Consider the following 6,000-nt stretch of genomic DNA (forward strand, 5'->3'; position numbering starts at 1 on the left):
GTAGCCCCACCTAACCTTTTTGGACACTAAGGGTAATTTTGAATGGCCAATCCACCTAACCTACACATCTTTGGACTGTGGGAGGAAACCGGAGCACCCGGAGGAAACCCACGCACACACGGGGAGAACGTGCAGACTCTGCACAGACAGTAACCCAAGCCAGGAATCGAACCTGGGACCCTGGTGCTGTGAAGCAACAGTGCTACCCACAGTTCCTGGTTCGACCTTGTGAGGTCTACTGGCTGTCGCAAAGCTGCGGGAGACTTCTCCCTGCATCTACTGGCCTCATTGCACTCTCGTTTGGGTGCAATGTGGCCGGTAGATCGCATACGTAGCATACTGTGGAGAATCGGAGACTTGGGGGAGATGTGGGCTGGAATTCTCCAGTCAGTGCGATTCAATTTTTATGCTGACAGTGCAACTCCGCCCTGCCAACGGGATTCCCGGTGGTGTGGGGTGGTTACAATAGGACATCCCATTGACAACCTGCGGGAAGATAGAATCCCGCTGCCAGCGAATGGGGCATGGCCGAGAAACACATGGCTGGTGGACTGCAGAATCCAACCTGTGGTGTAATGGAGAAAGTCAATTCTCCGCTATCCGGTGGAGCGGGCCGTACCGGCGCCAAGGAGTGGCATGAACCACTCCGGTGTCTGGCCGCCCGGAAGGTGCGGATTCCTCCGCACCTTCAGGGCCTAGGCCAGCGCCGGCGGGGTTGGCAGCGCGCCAACCGGTGCCGAAGGGCCTCCGCTGTCCAGTGCGAGTTGGCCCATACGCGGGAGCGCCAGCGTGTGCTGGCGCAATCCCAGCGCATGCGCAGGGGGTTTCTTCTCCACGCCGGCCATGGCGGACCGTTACAGTGGCCGGCGCAGAGGGAAAGAGTACCCCCACAGCACAGGCCCACCCGCAGATCGGTGGGCCCCGATCGCGGGCCAGATCCCCCCCGCCCCCCCCCCCCCTCCCGGAGAACTCCGCAGACGCCAGACCCACCGGTAAGGATCTTGTTTTGTTTGATTTACGCCGGCGGGACTGGCCGAAAACGGGCAGCCACTCGGCCCATCGCGGGGCGGAGAATCGCCGGGGGGGGAAGGCACTGCCAATGGCCTCCAACCAGCACGACGAGATTCCCGCCCCCGCCGAAAAATCAGCGCCAGAGAATCCGGCAGCCGGCGTCAGGGCGTGATTCACGCCGCCCCCCCGGCGATTCTCTGGCCCGGCGGGGGGGGGGGGGGGTCGGAGAATCCCACCCAGAGACTTGGAGGAGATATAGAACGGGATTCTCCGGCCTCCCAGCCACATGTTTCCCAGCCGCATGCCGCTCGCTGCCAGTGGGATTCTCTGTTCCTGCTACTTTTAATGGGATTTCCTATTGAAGCCACTCCACCAGCCACCATCCTGCCACCAGCGAACGGCCAGAGAATTCCGGCCTTGGAGAGGATGTAGTACGACGGGTGTAGTAGAACTGTGATATGCTAATGAAACACAATATAAATCCGCACAGGAAATGATGCAATGGCACATGATCCTGCACTCTCTCGGTCTTGTGGAACCCATGTTAAGGTGAAGCCACAGTAAGATGTTTCATAATAATGTTAGTGTTAATTCAGCAGAATATTCTGTGTTAGCATAACATGAGCAAGATGCCAGTGGCAAAAGTGACATTCATTGCCTATCTCTAGATGTTGTAAGAAAGTGGCAGTGAGCCTTTTTCTTGACCCGCTGCACTTCACCTGGTATTTTATTCAGCTGTCGACTTGCCAGGTCACTCCAGAGGTTGTGTAGGACTGGAGTCACGTATAGGCCAGACCAGGAAAGGATGATAGAGTGAACCAGATCCACTGGAACCAACAACGTCATGGTCACTTTGACCCTTTCACTCATTTCCAGAGCTTTGAAACCAAATTCAAATTCTCACAGCGGAATTCTCCGTCGGGACCCTCTGGTGGACCGGCAGCACAGGATGCCCGCGTGTCTCCCCGCGGGGTGGCCACAATGGGAAACCCCATTGGCCAGCTGCGGGAACAGAGAATCCCACTGCCGACGGGGGCACGCCCTGCCGGAAAACACGGTTGGCGGTCCAGAGAATCCCGCCCTCAATCTTCCATGGCGGGATTTTAACATGTTCTCATAACTGGTCTGATAACATAACCTGTGTCTGCAACAAAGCACTTCTCTTTCTGACATGACTGAGAGTTGGTGCAACCTGTCACTGTGCCCTGGAGCAGAATGGAGAACAGTCTCCATGCCACTTAAACCCCAATGATCAAAACAAGGTTTAAAGCAAGGTTTAATGAAGAACTTCCATTGGTTAAACTAATAAAAATACCTATCAGATCACTAAGTCCGAAGAAAGCTCTTTGGTTGATGATTAGAAGCAGCTAAACCTGCCTGACTTTTCCTGCCTCTAAGCAGGGAGAAGCCACAGCAATAATCCAACACTTTACTCTGCAGCAAAATCAAATTGTGGCAGATTCTGGAACTTGAAATCAAAACAGAAAATGCTGCACAAATACAGTGGGCAAGATGCTTTTGGATGGCGGGGTTGTCCACTGTGCCACCTGGAGCTGCATCTAAAGAGCCTGAAAGAAGTAGCTACCGATATAGTGGATGCATTGGTCGGAATTTTCCAAAAATCCTTGGATTCTGGAGAAGTATCGGAGGATTGGAAAATTGCAAATCTGATACCCCTATTCAAAAAGAGAGGGAGGGAGGCAAAAAACAGGTAACAGTAGGACGAGTAGCCGTACATCTATTGTTGGAAAAATGTTGGAATCAATTTGTCGAATCCGAACGAGAGAGACAACAGGAACACACGGTAGGGTAGAAATGAACGACAAGCTTATTACGGTGTATGCAAAATCACAAAACTGCAACTCCTCTCCCTGAAGCACCATCCTGCCTGACCAAATCCCGGGTCAGGGTTTTTTTCCGGAGTAGTTTCCCCTTAAGAGAAAACCCCGCCCCCAATTACCAGAGGATTTCATACTCATCTGTGTAAGGGGGAAATTGAATAGAGCACAATCCTTGGGCCCCAAGGGGGTCATAACACCTCTCCCAGCCCCCCACCAACCCCCACCAAATCCAGAGAAACATCCATGTCTTCAGGCTGAGATCTCTTGTTTATTTGGGGAGTGGACGATGGTCTGGCATCAATGGGATGGGTCCAGGACGTGTGTAACGCACTGGTGACTGATGTTTTTGGGTGGAGCGTCGAGGCGGGGGCAGTGCGGCCAGCAATGGTGCCGGTGTTGAAGGCGGCTGGACGACCACAGTGAGCGACCTGTGTTCGGGTACCCAGAATGGGGTTGCGCGTCCTCGTCCACACTGATTTTGGCCACTGCGCCTTTTATTGTCCCGAGGCCATCTGTGAAAACACCTGGAAACTTTGCCAACGCTCCTTCTGGGCCTGGGGGGGTATATGCAACAGACGCATTGTCAGTCCAATTTTAAACGGTGTAGCCAATCGCAGCCCAGTAAGCTGGTTCCTCCTTCGCGCACTACCACCAAGGGCAAACATGCTGTTTGGTCCCCGTATGCCCGGTCATGTGGGTGGTGCCCTCAATGGCCAAAGGCTCTCCAGTGGACGTTGCCAATCGGGCATCTGTGGTTCAAGGCCTTGAGACCGGACTTGATCATGGTCAATGTCCGGCGGCTGATCACTGAGATTGCTGCTCCACTAGCGAGCTCCATTTCAATGGGGTGTCCATTCACTTTTAATGCAATCTAGATGAGTGTGGCCCTGGGGGCTGAAACACAGTGCAACTACTGGTACTCTTCCTCTTGGTTTTCCACATCGTGTGCTCGGGCTCTAGGAGGATGGTAATGCCTGGGGTTTCAGTGTGGAATGGGGCCCTTCCAGGCTTGTCCGGCATTCCGCTCATGTTCACAGTGTCCAGCCCACGGCAGCAGCAACAATCTTGGTGTTCCGTTTCGGGGGAATCCTCCGGGTGTGCCATAGCGAAGCTTCACAGAAGCTTCGCAGAAGCTCACGTCGTTCAGGCCTGGGGCAGTTGGTTAGCGGTCACGCCAACGACTGAGGTTCAGGACCAACAAGCCCTGCAACTCTTGGACCCTGCGCTCCAAGGAACAGGAGGCAGCCATTGACGATGGTGAGCCGGACACCTAACAGGCCAAAGAGGAGGAGTAGTAGGTGCAAAGGAGGCGCCGGATGAGGCCTTGTGAGTACCAACAGCGGCTGTCATTTTAGGACCTGTCGGACTGGGCATGCTGTTGAAGACTCCCGCTGAGCAGGGGGACAGTGCAACATATCTGCCGGATCTTGGCACACCTGGGACCAGAGGGGTGTGGGGGAGGACATCCGCTCCCAGTGGCTATCAACGTGACGGTCACCCTGAACTTTTAAGCCATGAGCTCCTTCCAGGCGCCAAGTGGGGACCTGTCTGGGATCCAACAGAGCTTGGTGCACACGTGTATCCGTGACGTCACAGAGGCCGAAATTCCCAGTCGCCACAATATATACATTTCAATGTGGATCCAGCCCACCAGGATGCCCGGGCAGTGGAGTTCGCCGCCATTGCTGAAATGCCCATGATTGACGGGATGTACGTCCTCATATGGGCACCTGCAGATGACAGGTCGCTCTACACAAACTGAAAGGGGTTCCACTTGATTAACGTGCAGCTGGTGTGTCACCGTGAAATGTGCATCATGCACGTCTGCACCTGATATCCAGGCAGTGTGCACAATACCTTCATCCTGGCACACTCAACGGTTCCTGGTCTCTTCGAGGCGCCTCCCTAGCTGAGGGGTTAGCTCCAGTGACGGGTTGATGATATCTATCCGAAGGCCGGACCAAAGGGGAGACCCGCTACAATGAAGCCCATGTCGCGATCCAGTTGCGTGATTGAGCAGTGCTTTGGCATCCTGAAGATGCGGTTCAGGTACCTGGACTGCTCTGGACGTGCCCTCCAGTATAGCACTGAGGCCTGCCCGCATTGTGGTGGCCTGCTGTGTCCTTCACAACATCACGCGGCAGAGGGCCGACGTGTTGGAGGAGGAGGATGAATGCCAGGCTTTATCTGACGTGAAGGATGCATGGGGAGGGTGAGGATGAACAAGACATGGGGCCTGGGCAGGCTCGTGAGGCTGCGCAACATGTGCGCCAGGGCCAAGGCACATGGGATGCTCTGATCGCCTCCAGGTTTCACTGACTAGGGTGGAGGGGAGGACTGGTCAGGGGCACGGACACCGCATCCCCCCCCCCGCCCCCCCCCCCCCCACCCCCTCCCACACCGCCGCCTGCAACCCCCTCTGTGATACATATCTGCCACACTATGGGGTGTGGGCCCTGGGTTGATAGTAACAGCAGGTATGATCCATGGAATGGAGGATGATGACAACCCGCTCTGCGATGAGCTCTGGTGCTCTGCATCATTTGACAACGTCTGACTCCTGCTCACCGTAACACTTTCCACCACTCACCTGGGTGATCCCTGCATGCGAGCTGGCCATTCCATCACACAGTCCCATCGGATCCCTGGGGTGGTGGAGGTGAGGTGGGCAGTGTTAGGGGTGGGATACTGGAGCTTGAGCACTGGCTTAACTGAGATCCCATTCCACCCCCAATATCCGCCCATTGCCCCCCTCCCCCCCCACCCCCGCACCCTCTCTGCGGCCAGCTCAGACCAGCCCACCCATCTAACAGAGCACCAAGGCAGGTTGTAATATTGTACACAGGTGTTTAACGCGAATACATATATGCAGATTTGTTCCCTAGCCCCTATCGCTAAACTGTGCCCTGCACTATTGCCAGTTCCACACCCACACCACCCTCAGTGTTGGCCTGGGTGGCATGCATAGCCCGTAGCACCTCCTGCTCCTGCATGCGGTTGGACTCCTCCACATGCGCCTACAGGTGTTGGATGCTCGCCGACAACTCCTCAGGTAGACCCTGGCTCTGCAACTGCATCTTCACAATCGATGGAACCGTCCGTTCCAGAAGCCCGAAACCCGTCTGGAACGCAGCTCGTTACTTGGGTC

Source organism: Scyliorhinus torazame, chromosome 9 (assembly GCF_047496885.1).
Source record: "Scyliorhinus torazame isolate Kashiwa2021f chromosome 9, sScyTor2.1, whole genome shotgun sequence".
Lineage (NCBI taxonomy): Eukaryota > Metazoa > Chordata > Chondrichthyes > Carcharhiniformes > Scyliorhinidae > Scyliorhinus > Scyliorhinus torazame.